The following is a 24,389-nucleotide window of genomic DNA, read 5'->3' as shown; positions in this document are numbered from 1 at the left end:
CCCTTGTTAAATTGATAGGAGTTACATTTCAAGACAGTTGTAGAAGTAACGTACAAAAACCAAGAAGTTGAACTTCGCAAACGTTAAGTGTACAAGTCCCATAGGATCAAGACCTGTACGGTACATTTATTTGTAAAGAGGAATACACCTACTGCAATCAATTTAATACTTTCTTTGTTTTTGTTTCTGTCTTCGTGTTAAATAAAAGCTATTAATAGGGGTATAAATAGATATCATTTAATAGTAAAATTTCTGAAGGCCGCTCTACCCTCCGTCAACATTTCTATATCACTGTGCGAGTTGGTAAGGCAGCAGACTGTCTAATAGACCAGTAAAAAAAACATAGAAATGGGTAATAAATAATAGTCTTTATGGTAAGTCTCATCTGTCTGTCTGTCTGTCTGTCTCTCTCTCTCTCTCTCTCTCTCTCTCTCTCTCTCTCTCATACACCCGAAAGCAGCGCTTATAGCTTATTTTAGATCCAGGTTCTGGTATCATGTGCACAAAAAAAAAAGCAGACAAATGGAATATTGATATACTTGTACAAATGGAATATTGATATACTTGTACAAATGGAATATTGATAAACTTGTACAAATGGAATATTGATGTACTTGTACAAATGGAATATTGATATAGTTGTACAAATGGAATATTGATATACTTGTACAAATGGAATATTGATAAACTTGTACAAATGGAATATTGATATACTTGTACAAATGGAATATTGATATACTTGTACAAATGGAATATTGATATAATTGTACAAATGGAATATTGATATACTTGTACAAATGGAATATTGATATACTTGTACAAATGGAATATCGATATAATTGTACATATTCTAACAGCATTGATTACATGATACATTTCCAGAGGCACACTAATAAATAAACAAGAACAATATTGTTTTCATTTAATTTCTATCTGATTAAAAAATATTAATGTATTAATACTTCATGAAAATGTCATGACATTTAAGAAGGGATCAACTTTCTTTTTGGTGTGAAAAATTGTATACTGTCACAGCATTATACAATCCTTTTTGGAACAATTCCATTAATAAAGAAATATTAATGATGAAGGAATTAAATAATTGTCTGACACGTCAAGATTTCTATAGCATTTAAAGGCGAGATTCTTTCTATATAAACTGATAATATATTATAGATGCTACGGCAGCAATCAGTCTGCATTTCATTCTAAAAAGCAAATATGTCTTTATAATCAATAGCTATTTACTTGTTCCAACAGGTAAACGTAAACCGAGGCATTGGAATGTGTCATATACTTGCTCTCGATAAAGAGGTGCTTTTTTCAATTTATTACTCATATCGAACACGGGTAAGTTATTTGGAAAATCTTTCTATATTGCTCTAATCGTTTGTCTACACAGTATATATCTTCTAATCTCTGACCGCTCCGGTGGCCTACTGGTTAGAGCGTCCGCCTCGGATGCGGGAGGTCGTGGGTTCGATCCCCGGCCGGGTCATACCAAAGACATATAAAAATGGCACTAACAGCTACCTCGCTAGGCGCTCAGTATTAAGAGGTTAGTGTTAGGACTGGTCGGCCTAGTGTTAGGATAATGTGAATGGGTAGGATATCATCCTACATGTCTGCGGCATGGTGTCCCAGTGCTAGACATTACTATAAACTGCCACACTGCAGACATTGTAGCGATATGACTGAAATTTTTTTAAAGCTACGTTAAAAATCCAAGTCACATACACACACACTCAAATCTCTGACATGTCACTGTGTGGTACGCGTATTGTTGTTATTCAGCTGGTATATATCTGGACAGTTGCCAACTCTTTTATATGCAATGTAAAGAGCAATAAATATTTATCTACGTGACAACCAGGTATCACCCTTTTCTACTTTCCTGTTGTACTACATATTAGCACGATTATAATTGGAAAATTACAAATATAGTCTAGTAAACTTAGTGGGCCTTTAAGCCTTGGTGTACATGACATGCGCAAATAGATCATTCTTCTGCCTATATGTCTGTCAGAGAGAAATTTTAACGGAGCTTACCTGAGGTATGTATATCATAACGATTTTATTTCAGCAAATCAAAGTCAATATATCAACTGTAACGTCTCATGGGTGTATAAAACGTTTACATGTCTCTGTGCTAAATGGAAATATGGTTTGATTATATCTTAATAATATAATTTGTGTTCATGCGGCTAATGCGTCCCTGGCAACGATGACGTAACCATATCTCCATACCATAGTAATAGTATCATCCAAGTGTTCAGAAGTGGTCCCAACAAGAAATAAAAACGTTTCAACATTTCAAGACGGACACATGAGTAGCTGAGCCAAGTGCTAGAGGGGGGTCCAACATTTCAAAAGGACCTTGACTGTCCTCGAAAGGGAAACAAAGCAAAAGTTAGTCTTTTACTCAGATTGTGCATAATACTCAATAAACAATGGTCAAATTCCAAGTCACACGTGATTGTACGAATGTGTTGTTGTTGTTGTTGCTGTTGCAAGGTTTAACGTCATTTTTCAGCACACGATATGCTATATATGGCGGCCAGTATTAATGGTGGAGAAAGAATCCGAGAAAACCCCAGAAAGAACCACCGACCCACGAGAAGCTATTGGTAAGCTTTCTCACATACCCACATTAGCTGAATCCGAGACTCGAACCCACGCAGACAGAAGTGAGTTGGCAGTGATCCGTAACGGAGAGCGCTTTAGACCACTCGGCCACTCGGGGCCCCGTACGAGAGTGTTTGTACTCATGGTGGGGTAGTATGGTCCGGATTCTCTCCCCAGTCCGGCCCTGCCGTCACGCAAGTCTTACTTTTCTTCGAAGGCGGCGCCCTTGTTTTAAACCAGGCCAGAGTCACTCATCCGGTTTGATCTATAATGACAACAATTCTGAAAGTGGTTTATGTCATGAACCAGATCGAAGCCAGGCCGATAGGTGCGGTGGCATAAGTGGAAAGAGCGTTCGCCGTGGTACCTGTCATTGATTGTAACTAGTCTCTCTATCCGTCCATCCGTCCATCCATCCATCTTCTCTCTCTCTCTCTCTCTCTCTCTCACACACACATTTTTATCATAGGTTATTTTAATTTTTGAAAGTACATATTGGCTTACACTTGCGTAATATCGACTCTTAGTTCCTGCTCTGAGTCACATGTCCAAGATTTTAGATTCTCTCTTTATAATTTGCAAATTAATATTTTTAATGTATAATTTTACGAGGACACCATGTACCCACAATAATTGGTAATTGATATCATGTTGAAGCGAATTTTATGAGTACACTTTGTCCTCACAATATTTAACCATTTATAACTATTTCATCGCTTTTTCAATTAATCTTCTCCTTGCAAAATGTTTATGTTAAAATAATGTCCCTTCTTTAAAGACACTTTTATCAAGCAAGTTGTCCTCCAAATGACCTGTATATCGAACGATGTATCCTATTTTACAGATAAAATATTCCCAGAATACAATATTCTTCCAATAATTCCTTGTTTGACATCTCATTCAATGTATAACGTAGCACCTCTTTATCTAATTCATCTATACATATCTCAGATAGTTACAATGATGTAAGCCAATTAAGTTGGTCTTGTCAGAATGTCTCATGAAGAAAATTCTGTCTGAAATTATATATTAACTCAGAATTTAATTACTCACGAAATGCCTGTTTGATCATCCTCAAACGTATCATTTTTGTGTCTCAACTGGACACCAAGGACCGGGACGATCCATTTAACCTTTGATTAATTAAAATGGATCTTGTGTAAGAAATGTTTGAAATATAAGCTGTGAAACTGAATTAAATTGTAAATCCCATGTAAGAGAAAACGTTGTAACAACAAGTATAATAATTAGCTTAACTACTGTGTTGACTCCAATTTTAATGACAACTTTCTAAGGATATCTTGTGTACTTACTAATTAGTAAATTAATACATCAATCAGATTTTGGGATAAGTTAATGTTAAAGTGTTCATCTCATTTATGAAGACAACTTGTACTAATAATAATGTGGATGGGTGTTGTATCTTTAATCCCAACTGAGAGAGCATTTATGAGAATATTTTGTACAAATATTGAGTATTACATTATTAGATAAATCCTGTTTTAAAAGGAACTTTGCATATTACAAATTTTAAGTCATTTTTATCGATACCCTGTCTTTCAAATTGTTTGTACCGTTATTTGAATTTGTATCTCATTTTAATAATAATTTTATAAGGAAACATTGTTCTCGTAATAATGTCCAAATTATAATGTCAATCCGTTTTTGAAATAACATATTCATATTAAAGTGCTGATCTCTTTTAAGAAATAATTTGATTCCGACACACTGTTGCCATAAAACGTTTATGTATGTTGGCTTTACTAATCTACTTGCCTGTTTGAAACAATTATAATTATTTTTATTGTTCAACTTCTTAAGCGTCAACAATAGCATTATATTTAGTGCCACCCCCACCCCACCCCACCCAACCCACACAGATGGCAGAGAGTATGCTTAGATATCATCAGAACGTTTATGGCAGACGGAAATTAAATAATAAATATTACAATAAATGACCCACATAAACAAATTTAGGTTCCTCAATGTCTAGTCTACCGAATGTGCCGAATTTCGCTGCATCTGATACGAGTCAGCAATGTACTTGACACAAATATCTTAGATTGGTATGCCAAAGAAGAAAATGACCTCCATTATGCCCGCTTCGTTGATATACAAAATAAATTTTCCTGTCAGCATAACAATCTAAGATATTCTTTTTTGTCTCTTACATTCTTAATCGTATCAGATATTTGTAAAAGAAATATTATATATTCCGACAGATTATACCCCGCTAAAACTAAATATTCTTTCTGCCAATCACTTTTTGCAACTTTTTTTCTGCATGCGCCTCGATAGCGAATACTTCAAAGTCTTAAAAGGAGACAAGAATAAGTATCTAACTGTAAAGAAATATCAAATTGATTTTAATTTCATTATCTTATTCAATATTGCTTGTAGAAAATCTATGGTCCTTATATCAGTCTAAGCTCTATATACGTTTGGTATGCACGATAGTATGACTAAACAACAGTTCACATACCCTTCTTATTTAAAACTCTTTATAATACAAAAATAATCGTGAGATATGTATGTATGTATGTATGCATGCATGCATGCCTGGATGTATGTATGTATGCTTGCATGTGTGTATGTCTGTCTGTCTGGGTGGATGGGTGGATGGATGGATGGCGTGCTAACAAGCCTCCTACATGGATGTGAGACCTGCACTTCATACAAGAGGCACATCAAGCAATTTGAACACTTCCAAATGACAGCCCTGTGCTTGATCCATAATCCTCTATGTTAGATGGCAAGACAGAGTGACGAACCTAGAAGTGTTGGATAGAGCTGGGTTAACCAGTATTGAAGCGATGGTCACGAGAGCCCAATTCTGGTGGACGGGTCATGTCTTCCGTATGGAGGAGTCTCGAATGCCACGTCAGATTTTGTATGGAGCTCTATCTAGTGGACACAGAAAAATTGGTCGAAATAAGCAAAGATTCAAAGACTCCATCAAGGACAGCCTGGGGTACTGCTCGATATCTGTTACAAACCTCGAGTCCTGCGCCAAGGATAGACATGGCTGGCGTGCAGCTGTTGGTAATGGGTGCAACATCTTCGAGGATTCCCACATAACGAAAGTCGCCGACGCCAGAGAACGCAGGAAGGCCTCAACGCCATGAACCAACCTATGCTTCCACTGTGCACACTGCTCCAGGACATGTGCATCTCGTATCGGACTCATCAGCCACACGAGGACCCATCTGTGAAGAGCAGCGCAGGATTGACTTCTTCGAGCCCGTTGGTCAACCAACATCTATGTATGTATGTATGTATGTATGTATGTATGTATGTATGTATGTATGTATGTATGTATGTATGTATGTGTGTGTATGTATGTGTGTGTGTATGTGTGTGTGTGTATGTATGTATGCATGCATGTATGTGTATTAAAATGTGCTGCTCACTTTTGGGACATTATTACGAGGACACCAATACTTCACAGTAATTTGGGTATCAAGATCTTTATCGAGGTTTATACAAACTTTGTACTTGTGAAATGGTGGTTTCATACGCATGTTACTGATATAGGTCCCGGCCTTCTACCTCCTCCCATGACTTTGACCTCATATCAATGTATATTCATGTCACCCACTGAGTTATAATCCATGAAAGTTACCAGCCGGCGTCCAAAGCAAGAGAATATTAATGCGGGCTAGAAAGCAGTGACCTATATCAAAAACCGATATAATATTAATGTTACTACTAAAAAGGTACACGTCGTTGAGATTGTGACGTGAGGAAAAAAATGCTTGGTTTTGGTATTTATATAGGTCCTTGTTTTTTTAAAAGAAATTACTCGACTTTAAATGCATTTAAACCCCCCACCCCCACCTCCACCCCGGTGCCATGTGTTTGCTCAGATCGTCGAGTATTTTCCATTTCAGCAATCTCAAACTCGGCCATGCTAATTATTGTATCTTTATGATTCATTTCAGTTGTTATTCTTTGCAAAGTAGCTTGTTTTTGACATGGTCTGTATTTAGAACGTGCGCACAACTCTCAAATCTAGCACCATCTTGCCACCTCATCCGTTTGGAAATATCAGTAATACCTCTGCCTAACTGCATTCAGAGTCTTAGCTCTACCAAGATGGTTCTCAATCGTACAGTTATGTAGCTTCTGTACAATGTGTTATTTTATATCGGGGTTTGGTGCTAGTAGCTGGACCAACTGTATATTTTATATAGTGGTCTTGATACGCTAAAATAACATGTCTGGCTGCCTCTACATCATATTTCTGCAGTTCACTGTCTTAGGTATGAAAATATAGGGGACAATGCCCCCTACCCACTCCATGTGTAAAACCATGGAAAGATTTCAAATGATAGGAGCTTTTTAGTGAATAAATACAAATAATTATTTAACAGGTTATGCGAGCTGTTCGCACATTTAATCTTTCATTTGAGACTTTCCATCATATGGTTAATATATCTGTTTTGATGAATTTATGAAAACACTGTTAAAACCTTTTCGAATGCCACATGAAATGTTGGTATGAAGAAATGTTACGAATATTAGCTAACTAATAAATCGTCACCATCAGGAGAAATAGAGACATATAACAAATTTCTTGTTTTCCGTGTCCAAAACATTCATGCACAATAATTCAAGCACAGAAGCCAGAAATATGTTAGTAAAACCTTAACCCCATGTTCATCTGTTTTGAGACTCGGACCTGCCAAACCTACATCATCCCAGGAAGGCAGTCAACATGTTATGTACGTTATGCCAATTGTCAGTAAATTAACAAGTATCAGAAGTCTACAGAGTGGCAACAAGCTTAGCCAATCATATAAATGTTTGCCTCAATGGCATACGTACAGCAGGAACGTCCTCATACTTATCTAATATTTTGATGATATAAAAAACTTTAACAAATTTTATCAATGTCTGCTCAGCATGGTTCTCGGTCATAATTGTACTAATCCGAGACCTTCGTGAATTAAGAATATGCATCAAATCTGATCAAAACGAAGCTTTAATTTATCCCTTGGTCATCCAATCACATGAAAGTTAACATGTGCTAATTTTACAAGCATTTATCAAACTCGTGAAAAATTTTCGTCATGTTAACCAACATTCAATGTTGCATACATAATATGATTCTATGGTCTTAAGATAAGCATTGGAAAATGTGAGAACCAACAAGCTTTGTAAAATTCTGCACATAATATTTTCCCTAGAATACAAAGTGAAATTGATACAAAACACGGAACTTACTGTATAGCGAAATAAATGCAAAATCATCATTGAATTAAAGTAGTTAAGTCCTACTGATTAAAATGTAGAATAACTTTAGTGGAAATCATGATTAAATCCAACGCTGGAAGCGTTGCTATGCCTGTGGTGGCCCGTAAAGTGGTGATATACCTGTACCAATAATATTTGTTTGGATCGAAATCCATGAATATATCCTTATTTTATATTTCACTATAAATTCAGGTCTCTATTTTCTCTATTTCCAAGAATGTTATTTTGATGAGCACGTTATATTTCAAATGAATAAATAATTTTATTAAATAAATTCTAGACCAAATGGAATACTGGATACAACAACTATACGTTTAATGTTGCTGCAATGATTTTTGGACATGTATGGACGTCGAAGGCTTCTTCCATCCAGTTGGGAGCGTATCCGTTTTCGAATGAGAACTTTTTGTCTGCTGATTCTGACGCGATCCCCTACTTTGAATTAGGATCTGAAAAATAAGGCCTCTGCCATCTGTTGATTTGGTCATGGAGAAGGGTTTTGCAAGAGTCATTCGAATAATTCGATACTAGTTATGATTGTAGTGGTCAATGAGGTATGTGAGGAAATCTAATTATCGGTTAGTATTATTGCTTGTGAATCATTTTCACGTGATTTTTGGAGAGAACTGTTAAATCGTTCTACGACAGTGACCAGGAAAGGATTATGGGTGCTGTACAAGGTGATATTATTTTCTTGAAGCCAATCTGAGACAGCTTTGTTATAAAATTAATTTCCATGATCTGCCCAGAGTGTATGAGGCTTTCGTGTACCTGTGTGTTTATCCAGTGCTTCTACAAAGGAAGTTCCTTTTTATTTCTTTTTTGTTGAGAGTAATGACCCAAGCATATTTACTAAAGACAGCAATGACTGTCGTGAGGTCATGAAAACGATTGTTGTACCTGCTATAATTTCTCATATTTACGAGATCTGATTCTGCTGACCATATCTCCTCTACCTCTACGGCGATGACTCTTACGTTGGTTATGCAGTTCCTCTGCAACATAATCTTCTGGATTTTTTTTACACCATTTCTGAGCTTATGTTTAGTGCCAATGATACCTCTGACAATAGATCGGTATACACGTTCTCTGAAATATTTAGGTTTACGTTCTTTTAAGTCCCTCAGCATGACTTGATCACATCCTGCTTTATCCTTGGGATGATCTCTGTAACATATAGCGTGGTGCACAGAGATGGCACAGACACCGTTGTAGGTTTCCTGACCTGTCTGCGGCTGATCGTTTTTATGCAGTTACTGGTCTAAGGGATTCCATGGCCCTGTGTATCTATGTCCTGCCAACATCCATCATCATCAAGTCTTGGAAATTTTCCGATGGCGGCATGAACATCCATGGCTTCTCCGAGAATGTGTCGATGACCACATTCTTTACACTCTTCCACGCAGATTTAGTTTCATGCGAAGATCCTGTCGAGCTCTCAGTGTATGCAATGATGCATTTTGCATACAAAGTCATGACAATAAGCTTTATGGTTGACGATATGTGCTTTTTTAGAACCGCAAACACATATCGATTTGATCTTCTGTCGATGACATTTGTTGACCACCTCGACGTGGTCGACAATATCCGTTTTGGCTTTATACTTAATACACCATGAAAGTTACCAGCCGGCGTCCAAAGCAAGAGAATAATACGAGATCATGATAGTGATATGAGGAGTGATATTATTTTGGAAGCGATAACACCGTCTAGACTGGAGATTGTCCTTTATGACTGCCGTCGAGTCTTTTGAAAAGACCCATCGCAAATTTGCAGACGCCAAGATATATTCGAGATCAAAGCTGCTTAAGACCTTTTTCCCATGCCATTGCCTCTGGCGGTTCTTAGCAACTGGAATCCTTTACCGATACTAAGCAATGCTGGCAGTACTGTTCCAGCGATGCCTGTTTAAAGATGACCGATAAATCCTCCTTGCTTGGACAGCTGCGCCGCAGATAGATTCAGAACGATACCTTTCCAATCTGCCTCATATTTAGCGATACAAGTGGCTTGACGATGGGTCAGTATGATGCTACATGGTTCGATGAGGGCTGAGGCTTTGAGTTGGATGGAGGCAGGTCGTTTATGAGTAGCAGTCACAGCGATACCTTTTTATGCTGTGGCGACAGCGTTACTTTAACTGGAATGTACGATATGGTGTATTATATAAAATGCTATTATGTTTTCATTTCTCGTGGCCTCGATTGGTATTTCCAGTGGAGGAGGTCACGAGAGATCATCTTTGACGTCTGTCGCTGCCCATTACTGCTTTTTTAGTAGCTCTGCTGGTAGCTCATGTCTGCAGCGAGTTCGAAGGGGGCTTGGCTGTTTGAGAATAACGTAGGAGCCATGGTTTTGATGAAGGGAACGATGGTGGTGGCAATGGGGCTTCTGTCTTGTTGTCTAAGTCGATGAGATGTCTTTTTCCTAGGCATGTCTATACAAGAATGTCCATTTTTCCATTGAGGACATCCAGCGTTATGAATCGGTCTGAGGTGACCAGGGCGTAGCAGACATAATCGTCATCTGGATCTCCAGTCGTTAACCTGATTTCGATGTTTGCGGGAAAGTCTTTGAGACGTTCGGTATGTTGGAGATATCGAAGTAGAAGATGGGATACAAGTTAGCAAAGTCTTCAAACGCGATATGTGTGCCCGTATCGACATCTTCGTACTTCTGCATTGCCTTCATCGGCATCTTGTAGGCACCATAGTAATTACTGGTGCCTACAGCAAAGTTGCATTCGAGGTCTCGCTCGGGATACTGTCTGAAGTTGAGAGACCGACTGTGATGCCTGAAGATGTGCTTGTTTCCCATTTGCTTTGTACTCTGATCTGCTTGCTTAAAAGGTGACGAAGACATGCCTGGGAAGCTCGTTACCTGGATTAGTAGTGAATTTCCGCGACGTAGTTCGCTGTGTCGCAGACAACTGCTCCATGTAGATGCGGTGGTATTCGAAGTACAGCTTTTTGGTAAGTCGGGCTAGCTAAAGTCGTTTCTATTTCGAGCATGTGCGTGGTTGCGGGTATGATTTTGGTTATCCACAGCGACAACCACGTCATGGTGAATTATTAATCCGATGTAGAGAGCGGACGCGTCTCTTTTAGCACCAGCGTGTTTTGGTTCCTCTAAAGATGGCATGAATATCTTGACATACACCGGAGATCCTGATAAGAAGAAGAAACGTGCTTTATGGTGAAGCAGGTACATATCTTCGTCGCGAGTCTCTATTTTTCAGTGGGTACTCGTGATCAGATTGGTGATGTTGGTATCCTAATACTCCACGCACTCGTACTAGGCAATGGAGTCATCCACGGGAGTATCATCGTTAAGATCGATATACTCGGTAGTGAATTTCGAATGCATAATGCTATTAATTTGTTTTTACTATTCTTAAGCCATACTCAGACATGAAGGCTCATACCTAAAGCGTACTCTGTAAGGATATGCTGACCTTTCGAACCAGATCCTGTAAATTCTTTCGGATCGTTCGCCGAGGACCCCAGCTGTTTGCTGAAGAGTATGATGCCTCTATGGAGACCGGCATCTCTTCCACGGGAGACCGCACTGCCGCCAGGGGAGTTGTTATGGGCTTGACTTTGCTGGCTAGTTTTTGTCCTTTCGCCATCCCGGTCGCAGAGGCTGCTCCTGTGCCTCACGCTTCGGTTGCATTGAGATCAATTGGGGTGGCTTCGGCGCCAATGCCTGGAAGAGCTGCTTGCATTGAACTAGGCAAGATGGATAATCCACCAACGATTGTACGTCGAAGTACACGTGAAGGTCACGTCGTATCATTATTTAATCTACGAACATTTGTAGGTATTATAGCGACGTACGTGCAGATAATAGATGATTCGTTCGTTGTTGTTACCGACAGCATTGTCGGACTGATTAAAAAGCCACGTGGTGATTTCTGAGATCGCGTTCGTGTTGGTGATGGGATAGTAAATGAAGGGATCGGGACGAAGTTGCATGAGTGAGCCTGGATGAACGGTAGTCAAGGTGGAATAACCACGTTGGGGCTGAGCCTACGGAAGACAAGGATTCCTGAGCGATGGAGTAGTTGATGAGGAGGCTGTTCACATTTGTGATACAAACGAGTAGATCTCCTTCGTACACGCCGTTTTGAGCCAGAGATGTTCACGCTCCGAACCCCATGTGAGATCCGATTGAATGAGCGATGTCAAATCGTACAATATAATTTTAGCGAGAGTGATGCGAGTACGAAGAGTAGAGTAATTGTGTTCGATTTTCATCTTGGCCGAGACGTCTTCTTTAGAGGTGATCAGTAGTGAGACTTCCACGGCAATGTTAGTGATGTTGTATTTGTCAGGAGAGATCGTGGTAGTTTTTTGTTGCTTCCGAATTCAGACGACGCATAATGATCCTCGATTTTAACCACATCGATGAACACTTGCCTATAGAACAGTGTCACGAACTAGTATCGTTTTACCAATATTACCATCAGCGAGTCTACGTCTACAAACATGCGTACCGACGTTACAAGCGCCTCCTGATAATCATTTCCGTTGATCGTGACAACCACGGGAGTTATTTGTACTTAAGCGGTGGCTAATCCGATGATGTTGATTTTGTCCGGAGTTGGACTAGCCGTGCAGACTCTGATCAAACGTCTCGAACCCTGAATGGAGACCAAACAGAATAGTGCCAAACAGGCTATGCTGACCTATCAGAAAATATTCAATAAGATCCTATCGTATCAGCGAGGAGTTCCTTTTAATATGGCGTTACTGATCAGTGAAATGAGAACAGTGAAATATATCATCGTGGACATGGCGGGCAATCGGTGTACGACATGCAGAAAATTCGTAAAGATATATGACCAGAAATATAGAGACTGTCTAGCGACAAGAGGTCTTTGTGAAGGACGTGATCTTGCATCATCCGGAATCGCTCTACGAAGCCATTGCCATGTTCGTACGGAATCACGTGTCAGTAAACATCGAACTGATGCTGACAAAAACAAAAGGATCATCAAGTTAACAGACCTTACTAACGCGAGAGCAAGAATCAGACTTATCCAACGATGGTATCGTACTGATCTACTACGACGATCATCTGATTAGACAGCATTGAATGCTATGTCTGTGTGAACAAATGCTGAAAAGAGTTTTAAATTATCTTAATACAGAACCATGGAGGACGTTCAGATGGCTGAGAGCATATCAGATCACACACGATACCTGACCTATGTCATCGTGGAAAATCGGGGAGACCTCGAAGAGGCTATCACCAATGCAATCCATCTCAGCATCGATAGTGTAGTTCCTTCTTGCTGAAGTAGTAACAAATATGAAATGCATCCCCAACAATTTCGAAAAATACATCGTTTTCGATTGGTCTATTTCGATTCGTCGATTCCTTCCAATTTATGGAGTCGTCGCTAGAAGAGGTCGCTCAAGCCTGTCCTAGGTTTATGCATCTCAAAATAGAATTTGATCGTGCTTCTCTCCTGCAACGAAAATGGGTTTATCCCTACTAATATATCAATGGTCCAGATTCGATAAAACCTCATTACCAGCTCTGGACACCTTCCATTCTCACTTATCACGACCTGTACCTGAAAACAGACGAACTTCAACTATAGGTGTCTTCAAAAATTCCAAACACATGTGTCTAGATCATTTTCAGCTCGATCCACCCTGGTATTTCAAATCACCAGGTTTCTCCTGGGATGCCCTTCTCAAGACGAGTCAAGTGCAACTTGAACTCGTCCAAGATCCAGACATGTTCGTGTTCACTGAGAATTTGATTCAAGGAGGCATCTGCATCACCAGCTAAAATCATGCCATCGCCAATAACAAATACATGTCCAACTACGATCCCACTCAACCATCCGCATACCTTAATACCAATAATCTCTACGACTACGCCATGTCGCATTCCCATCCGTATGTGATTTTCAATGGATCACCTGAGAATAATTCATCCATGAAAGACAAGCAGGATATCAGGATGGCTCAATGAGCTTTTTCGCCGATGCTGATCTGGAGTATTCACCCCATCTCCACAACTCTCATAATGATTATCCCTTCTGCACTAAGCCACGCCTTATCACACACTCGGTGCTTTCTCCCGATAACCTCCAACATAAAATACAATTTGGAATCAGAGATGCCAAGGTCAAAAAGCTCGTACAAAATCTACATCACAAAACACACTACAACACACATTTTCGACTACTAAACAAGCTCTTCAACATGGACTTGTTCTTAAACAAGTTCATCAATCACGTTTAAACATCCTCCATGGATGAAATCGCACTCCGACTTCAATACCCAACAATAAGCTAAAGCCATGGTGGACATGGGTAAAAAATTCTTTAAACTCTTGAAAAACTGCGTCGATGGAAAACATCAGACACAGAAAGAAAATCGAAATCGTCAAAAAAAAACATGACAACGAGATAAGCTCGTAGCCAACGATGCCTTCGTTAGCATGCAAATATTTAAGGAAGAATTTGTCGCTACTGAATCCAGAGAAACACATCGCATGCTCGATAAACCCATCCAAGTCGGTCCAGCCATTCTTGATCTTTCCAAAATGCTCATGCAAGAGTTTCATTTTGATTTCATCAAACAACAATAAGGATATAAATCCAGACTACTCATGACCAATACCGACTCACTCGTCTTTGAAATTCACACGGATGATGTCTAAACTGATCTCTATCAATATCGAGATAGCAATTATCCAGAAACAAGCTCATTTCACTGTAGAGACAATAAAAAGAAACTTGGAAAATTCAAAGATGAAACTGGGAGCATACCCATGACATAATTCATAGGACTGGGATCCAAAGTGTATTGCATCACGCTCGGTGGTGGTACTATCAGGAAAAATGCCAAAGAAGTTTAAAAAGCAGTCATCTGTCAAATTTCCACTATTGATCATTATAAACAGTCATTACAGGGATATCTACAGTGCTACTCCATGAGAATTTTCCCATCACAATGACATCAACTTTCCACCCTACTTATCAACAAAAAGGACTTTGCTCATTCGACCACAAACGATACACCAAAGACGGTTTTTACATAGTCGCCCCCCGATATTATCGCACGGAGTGAGAACAAAAGTAAGCCAGAACAACCCTTTGAGCACATGTGATAAAAATTGAGCCAAAACATTTATAACACAGTAGTTGAGTTCTATGAGGGTTCTCACTCACCTAGACCACGCAGTGGGATCGGTGATCCATAAGCCCAATTCTTCTCTGCTGCTCGCACTTTAATTAGGGTACACATACCATAGATGCGTGAAATGTTCTTCAAACGAACCAAAAAAGGAAATAAAAGCATAAAATCCCATATTTCTGAAAACACTTTCCACCGAAAAATGTCATATTCATAAATTATTTTCATTTCATAATCATATTCGCTCACTTATCATTTATCAGTCTAATATATCAAAGAGTACTGGGGAGAAGAGGATAAACTGAGCACTACGAATATGAAATGAGCTTTGGCATCAGATTACTCTGCAAGGTTGTAATCTGTCTGTGCAAAATTAAAAGTAACTTATTGTATTGTGAATGAAATCCCAAACAGTCGTAGTATTTTATCAGCCTTTCTGTCGTAAAGCAAATAAGCAGTTTTGCTTTACAAAGTAAGGTAACTATCGATATATTTTTCTAATTCTTCTATTTATTTTAAATCACATATTTTTAAATGAACTTTCTGAAATTTGTAATATAAAAAAAAACATTTAGCGTATTTTGCTACATGTTCGTTGTACTGTAGTCTTACATTGTAAATTGCCTCACATTCAATTTATTAAAATAGATTGCACGATTGTCGTGAGAACTTTTCTTTAAACTTAGGACTGTCATCAGCGATGAATATAAAACAACTGTGACTAAAACTATTGTTCATCTCTAATATTTAGAATAATATTTTCTAAAAAATATTCTGGATATTTTTCAATAGAAATGTTTTGATTGCTATTAGTAGACCACAAGTATGTTAGTAGGATTCCATAAAACAGGAACTTTCTTCCAGGCATGCAGTCGTTAAGTTTTCTAAGATACGATTACGTGGTTTTGAAAACGCTGAAAAGGTACTGGAAAAGCATGTATTCAAAAAAGCACGGAAGAAGCTAAGAAAATTGCACATTTTGCAAACGGACAAGAGCTAGAGAGAGATCAGTATTAGATTCAACCAAAATATTATTAGGTTAATACACATTTGGTTGTCCGATTTCGGTCACCAATCGGAACAAAAACGTACTTTACTTAGGTCTTACCAGTCATGAAATGAGTATATGTATTTTTCTGGTGCACTTCGCTAGTAAACTATGTTACGGCCTCTTTATTACCAGAATCGATTTTTAGTTCATTCTTGACAGTATAACGATATCGAGCGAATTGTCGTCTCTACTCGTTTTATCCAATCCAACCTATTAGTTTCTTTTCAGTCATATTTTAAAATGTTTATAAATGCTTTACAATCTGTAAAAATCAAACCCAAACATCTAGGGTCACTCTTCATATTTGGCTAGTTCCCTTTTAATGCTTTTTCTATGCTTGCTTGTCTTTTTAAAGACTTCATCAAATGCAGGTTCATGATAAGAAAACATGTTCTACTAAAGGCTGCGTAATTGAATAAAGATTTCAACAATGATACATATTCATTTATTTGTACAAAAGTATATCCTTCTTTAGTACGTCTAATACTTCTGTGTGTTTTATCACAAAATGTGTATAGCTTTCTATTATGATTCTCAAACATTTTAGTAACAATCATTTTTAACAGTTTTTGCCACTATTTATATTTTCAATTTAGTTAACGATGTTTATAGATCATCAAAATCTCTATATAACTATTTCGGTTTTCTATGTAATTCGTCAAACCTTAATTCTAACAGACTTCTTATTTAGTCCACATACTTTACAATCTTTTATGATTTTCTCACCTTTCATTTTCTTTCTTTAGTCTTACTGAATCAGATTCTTATGAAACTTTTTATTTTTATTTTTTAAATCAGACATAGATGAATGTAGGATGCAATCATGTATCGTCTCATAGTTACACTCAGCTTAACTTTATTCCGTAAGTCATTCTTCTCCTATGGATTTCTTCGAAGTCATTATTCCTTTATGGTTTTAAAAGCCTATTAATGACAGCCGCTGGACATATTTAGACATTAGCACATCATCTTTAAAGCCATTAACACACATTTTAGAGTTTTTGATAGGTTTATTCTTTCTAACGTGATTTTAAAACGTTCTCAACAAACCCTATCAAAGTTGCACACACATCTCGTAAATGCAAAAAACAAAACAACAAAAACAATTGCAGATCGTGTACCTATTTCTTGAACTTCTAAACTAGTATTTGCACCACACATTTCATATCAAACGATTGTCATGCCTATCTCAACGAGTTAGAAATTGTACATGCCGTTTTATTCCATTTTCAATCACATTTGTAATGTTTTATTTCTTTACCTTAACAATTCATTATTTAATTTTTACTTCAACCTAAACAATGATATGTAATGTCTCTACCGATATATATATGAATAAATTCACTGTAAATACATTTATTTAATAATTTCCCTCGTGGCGCCCCTTGTGCTCTGCGATAATTATTGTATTTAATGATGCGTGGTAAATAGTGTCAGTTATGTTGTTCTTTTAGATAGGTATTTATTTTATGATTTTTTTTTTAATCTTTATTCCTAGTCTTTTATCTCACTTTAACATTTCTAATAATTGCTTAATTCATTTATATTCAACTTTATATTTAGTGCATTGTGTTCCGCCATCACTGAGTCTCTTTTACTAATGTCAATATCTTAGACGTGAACCTTCTCTCCTTTTTAACTTTTCCGTGTTGGCTTTTTCAATTTTCTTTAACAGTTGACAAGTTTTTACCAAGTTCAGCTTTATGAATCTTTTATCTCTTGTGAATTTACCTTTTCCGTTGATTTCGGAAACTCACGAGTCTTGAAGGTTTTCTTTCACCATCATTAATTTAAAGAAATTACACGCAGTTAATCATGTTTCAAGTCTTTCTTTTTCAAGTTATCATACATGCTGTTTTATCTGTTCAGCGACTATTTCAACTAATAAATATTGTAAATTATAGTTCAGAAGACTTATTGTAAATGAAGTAGGTTCTAGGTTTGTTTGCTTTCTTAAATAAATGTGTTTACGTTGTCAAGCTTAATGTTGAAGTTGGTCATGCATATGTAAAAGATAAAATCACACTTGCATCTAATTCCGTTTGTTTGTAAATGAGTCTTCTTTCAAAAGTATTCGTAATTAACTGAAATTGGCAGAAACTGACAAAGCTGTCATTTTTAGTATTATTTTATTTAACAATGACTTTAACTAATCTAACCTTTACAAACACTACAGGTTGTCTTCACTAATGTTGATACCGTGTTACCTAAGCCCTTGTCATTAACTTGTTTACCAGACATTTCCATGCATGACTTATCTGCTACACTAATTTGTCATTCCTATTTGCATTCCCCTTATATTACCCCTTCATTAAATATCTTGTTATACTACATTTTCAAGGAAACCTAATTATTTTTCATGTTGCTGTTCTGTTGCTTTTTTCATTTAATTAGTGTACAATATAAAATTCTGGTGGAGATATGGTGGAAAGTCCTGCTTACTGCATTCAAGATTATGGCAAATACGAAGGAGTTATTGCTTAGGGTGGATATTATTTATAAAATGATTTATTTGGAAGCAATTTGAGGACAAGTGTAAGGAACATCTTAATGAACATTTCCATCAAACTGTCAACAAAATTATTTTCTAGTAAAAGAAAGAACCAAGGCCAGAATCAATGACGTAACTAGAATTCAAGCCTGTGCAAACAGGTTTAACCTACATTACATTTGACATATAGGCTCAAATTCCTACCCTCAATTATGCAGAAAGGTCAATCACGCAAAACAAATTAAATCTGTAAAACATAATCAATGACAAAAGCAAACATACAAGACAAATAAAATATACATAACAATATGTATGTATGTATGTATGTATGTTGTATGTATACATAGGATACCATCCTTTGTTCATTCTGGAATGTACACTCGAATTCAATTAATCTGCAACTGTGCACTGATGATAAGAGTTAGGTCAAAAATATTCCTTCCTGTTCAGTACACACCAATGTTGTCACATTCTATTTTTAAAACATTATTTCCTCTCAGTTTGGTGGTGGTAGATTTAGATGTATACATTATATTATATACATTACACATGGTAGAGCTAGATTTATACATTCTTGGTATTTATTTTAAGGTGATTGTTTATTCTTTTGGATATGAAATTTATGGAGTGGTTGTGTGTATTTTTATGACAGTGCTATTAAGTATATCTTTTTTTGTAACTGTGTGACTGTAATGATCATCTATAAACAATATAATACGGAGCTAATATTTTGTCCATGGTTGAAGATTCTATTTTAAAGATATGGAGCGATAAATGATTGACTACAAATTAAATTCAACCTACATACTGAACCTATTGACATGTTTGAGTAATATCTCATTGGTTAGTGAGGTCAAGTGGGTGCTTAGAAGAATTAAATTATTTCCCATTGAATGGCTTGAACATGTGGGTTCTATGGCGATGTGGAATATTTGCAAAATGGCATGTAGTGAGTAGGACAAAATGTGTTTTAGGATTTTATGATGTATATAAACAGGTTGGGCTGGACAACTTTCTTTCATTCTTCTTTCATATATTGTTGTTGTAACATAAGTCTGCAGATATGTTTAATGTTTATAGATACTATTTGAGAGGCAACATTTGTTAGATTATTCACTGGAATAACAAAGTGCTCATTGGACTAAAATTTCATTCTAAGACTACTGTGAATTTGTTCGAAGGAGTTCTGGACAATCTCATTGTGACACATCAGGACATTGGCAGTTTAGTGCATTTAAAGATCTTGAATTCATATAGAACATTCGATTCTTTTGGAAGTGTGTAGACCTTTATAGGATTACATTGGATTTAATTCATAACGCTGTAAGTTCCTCTTAAATTTTCATTTAATAACTTTGATAATTAAATTATTTGTTAGGTTTTACAACACTTGTTGGTTTTTATTCTTTCTGTTACAAAGTGTATGACCATCCTAACAGTGCACAGCGAGTAGTGATGGATTTATTCTGATCCAAGAGTGAACTCTCATGAAAACGCCTGATAAAATTTGACAATAATTTTACAATGAGTTCATCTTACTTATTAGGCGCCTCGGATGTGGGAGGTCGTGGGTTCGATCCCCGGTCGAGTCATACCAAAGACTTACAAAAATGGTACTAACAGCTGCCTCGCTTGGCGCTCAGCATTAAGAGGTTAGTGTTAGGACTGGTCGGCCCGGTGTCAGGATAATGTGACTGGGTGGGACATCATGCTATATGTCTGTGGTATGATGCCCCAGTGCTAGACATCACTATAAACTGCCACACTGCAGTCATCGTAGCGATATGACTGAAATTTTTTTAAAGCTACGTTAAAAATCAAAATCACATCAAATCACATTACTTATTAGGATTTGGACACAGTGGACGCTCATTATATAGAAACAAAGGTAGGAGAAATAATTGAGAGTCCTAGCCCTCCATCTTGTTTTTTTATTGAAGCCCAAATAAAGTGTGTCATGCAAACTTCCAGAGGTTGTTCAACATTTAAGGGGGCAGGGACAAGTTTTTATGTACAAATTTAATGCCACAATCAGTGACCTAGTATAAAAATCTTAAAACATCATATACACAAGTGAGGTCAAAAAGATCCATATTTTTTTATACTTATATTAAAATAAAGCATCAAAATAGTATCCACTTGACCAGAGAAGTCAATAGTAGTTCACAGCAGAAGTTTATGCACCCCAATCCTAAATTTCTATCTCCAATTTTCATGTCTGAAGGTAATTTTTGACACCATGTGATGCTCACAGTACAAACACGAGCCCTTTTCCTAGAAGACAATTATGCAAAACAGTACGTATTAAACATGCTGATGTAATTGAAAATAGTTGTCATCCAAGCTGTTTTTGAGATATTCTATATGCCAAAACCCACGTGCTTAATGCTATGGGAGTCAAGTTCTTCTTCCTAGCCTACTATTGGTATTTCACGACCATCATACCGCAGAGTAGCTATGGAAGGTATACATGCCTGACATCACTTTCAAGAACAACACAAGCCCGCAACACCTAGTTCACAAATATATCCATATCTTTTATTAGTAAACAATAATAGCTGAAAAAGTCACACCATAGCCTTAAGTTAAGAAATTTGCCAGGAGCCAATTTACGAAACTGTACCCTGGCACCTTAAGAATTTGGCTGAAAATGGTTGATGTCAAAAGTTGTGTACATATCACATATTTAGACATTATCTAGTACAATGGCATAAAGGAAAACTTTCTGTGCATAAAACTGAAGATGGTATTATGCTTTTAGAAAAGTGACTACATGTACTTTGCCCCAAACGGCATTTCATTATATATACTGAGTTTTGACTGACTGCATTTCTTGAAAGATTTCAAATTGTTTGCAACCTACAATGCTTTTGGTCTTTGTCTAGTACCATAGCATCAGTACAGAATCAAAATTCCTTTACAATGGTTCATATATGTCAATAAGAGATCTGGAAGTTATAAATTTTAGGAGGGAATAACAGAAATGCTATGTCATTTGTCAGTGACAGAAATGAAAAGTTTCTATAAACTCTTCTAGCAAACTTAAAGAAATCACACACTCAAGTAAATCAGGTGCTTTAGAAGTACTTTTAGACTGATATAAAACAAGCAGTTCCTAACTTTTCATTATCATTCTGGAGATACTTATATCAGCATCAGTGTTGTGTGTGTGTGTGTGTGTGGGGTATTCAGAACACAAAAGTATAACTAATCTGGAGAGATCAAAGTTTAATCAATAACATTAGACCTTGCTGGAGTATTGATATACTGATGCGTGGGACCCTGTTAAACATACAAAGTGACATAATGAATAAATTAATTGAAACATAACCACTGAAACTGACCATACATATACATTACTCAATACAACAGAGAAATTTCTTCTTGGATACCAATTCACTTACAACTGACTTTAATGATTTTTGGAGTTTACAAATTCACAGCAAATAATAAGTTATTGAACAAATATTTACAGTGGAAAATTCAGTTCAAGGTAAAAAGCATTTCACTTGCTTGACTTTTAATAAGCACGTACCATAAAACAACTACTGCAGTAGCTATATCTGTCCATGAAAGTCACTTTCTTGTGTAGTTGATCAGAATGAGTATCTGGATGAGATTCAAGCTATTGTTTCTTTTAGCATGACTATCCGATTAATCCTTATCCTTTACCAAACTGAGACCTGCAAAAAGAAAAGAAATAAGGATAGTGATGTATTTTTAACATTCAGTGAAAACATAATAATTTCATAGGAGAAAATGCATCTGTTTTGTCAAATGCATGAAACTGTCACTTAATTTTAAGTTTTTCCCCCTTTGTTAACTGAACCTAGAAATTTAAAGATATATACATAACATGAAACATTTCCTATTATCACCCAAGTGTGAGATATGAATCTCTTATGTCACCTTCAGAGTGAGGTCATGAAGATAGAAACTATGTTGGTGTGTTACAACTTTCATTTTTCTCACCAAATCATAGCAAGCAATATGCCATATGCAGCATCATTCCACTAGTGACATTCAACATTCACAAAAGTATCTTTATATATGATTCCTCTTAAGTCTTTCTGCTCCTGTGGTGTTAAATTACTTTTAAGAATGCATGTTGACATGCTATGCAATAGTTTGTGTGTGTCTGTATTGAAATGTGAATATTATTCATAAAAACAGGGGTGCAAAACCTTGACAGCTACAGAAAGTGCAAGACAATACATTATTGTTACCATTTTGTTCCTATATTTAGTAAGTTAAGTCCAAAATATGGTACTTTGTCATGATGTAAACAGTTCTCACACTGAGGTACACGAGACATTTACCTCCCTCTCCAAACAGCATTACATACAACACTAAGTGATATATGGAAAAACAAAGGAAATATAATGAAAATAATGCATACAAATTATTTAAATATAGAAAAAGAATCATACAAGTATAATTGATTTGGCTAACTGCACCACAAAAAAGTTATTAAATTTCCTTAAGGGGCAGGGGCCAGTTTTAAAAAGTGAATGATGCAATCAGTGACCTAGTATTAAAAAAATCATAAAAAAATAAAATACACAAGTGAGGTCAAAAAGGTCCATATTTTTAGAAACCTATATTAAAACAAAGCATACAAATATTATCCACTTGACCAGAGAAGTCAATGGCAGTTCATAGCAGAAGAATTTTATGCACCCCAAATCCCAAATTTCTACCAACAATTTTCATGTCCAAAGGTCATTTATGACACCATGTGATGCTCACAGTGCAAACACGAGCCCTTTTCCTAGATGACATTTCTGTAAAACAGTGTGTACTAAACAGGCTGATGAGACTTTAAATAGTTGTCATCCAAGCTGTTTTTGAAACATTCTATTTCGCCCAAACCATGTGTTTACTGCTATGGGAGGCTAGCTCTTCTTCTAGCCGACTATTGGTATTTCACTATCAACACACCGCAGATTAGCTATGGAATGTATACATGCCTGACATCAATTTCAAGAACAACATAAGCCCGAAACACCTAGTTCACAAATATATCAATATCTTTAATTAGTAAAAAAAAATATTATACAAAAGTCACGTCATAGCCTTCAGTATAGAAATTTGCAAAATTTACGAGACTATACCTTGTCACCTAAAATTGGGTGGCACGATTTACCCAAATATACCCAAATACTGTCCAGAGACAAGCAACTGATACATTTACTACTAAACAAATTAAAGTCATTGTCAAGTTAAGTTCTGGGTCAAAAATGAATACTTTAAATGACTAAAGCAATTAGAAATTCGTTGTACGAAACGTTTCATACATCTCCAATTACCATTTGCTCGGAAATTATTGACATAGTCCGGGACGACATATACATGTCCCTAATTTGCATACTTAATACTTAGATATCTATATTATACAATAATGTTAATTTTTATTTGTGGACACACCTTCAATATTTAGATATAATTAGCTATTGGCCTCGAGTGTGCCCCCCCCCCCCCCCCGGCTCTTTTTTCGAAACATTCAAAGACTTATGTGTTCCTGTTCCAACTCTCTGATATTTTTGTGTTGTTTTTTCTTATAAGTTTTCGCTATGTATATGCTCTAATGTTTTATCTGCTATATAGTTTCTGTGTCTGGACTGGCCTTTGTGTGGTCAAATTTTTTCTTTTATTTACTTTATGCTTATTTCTGCTAAAAAAAATATAGACTCTGACCACTACTTTCTATTGCATATCTTGTTAAGAATTTGCTACACATTTGTCTAAATACGATATATATATATATATATATATACACACACACACACAAATCAGTACACAAATGTAC

The 24,389-nt window shown here is 36.6% G+C and overlaps 1 protein-coding gene across 3 annotated transcripts in view; it reads left to right on the top strand.

Moving 5' to 3' along the window:
* Positions 1-690: 690 nt before the first annotated feature.
* The window catches only part of LOC149795930 (uncharacterized), a 150,062-nt gene continuing 126,363 nt past the window's right edge, over positions 691-24,389 (top strand). The window contains exon 1 of one of the 3 annotated variants that reach the window (XM_089965853.1): positions 691-2,054. The gene's annotated coding sequence lies outside the window, so the exon portion shown is untranslated. The remainder of the gene's footprint in view (positions 2,055-24,389) is intronic. The other 2 variants (XM_089965854.1, XM_089965855.1) reach the window with 2 other exon arrangements.

Source organism: Sinohyriopsis cumingii, chromosome 7 (genome assembly GCF_028554795.1).
Source record: "Sinohyriopsis cumingii isolate HCF-2022 chromosome 7, ASM2855479v2, whole genome shotgun sequence".
NCBI classification, from domain to species: Eukaryota; Metazoa; Mollusca; class Bivalvia; order Unionida; family Unionidae; genus Sinohyriopsis; species Sinohyriopsis cumingii.
Note: the sequence above shows the minus strand (reverse complement) of the source record. Positions and strands in the feature narration are given on the sequence as shown.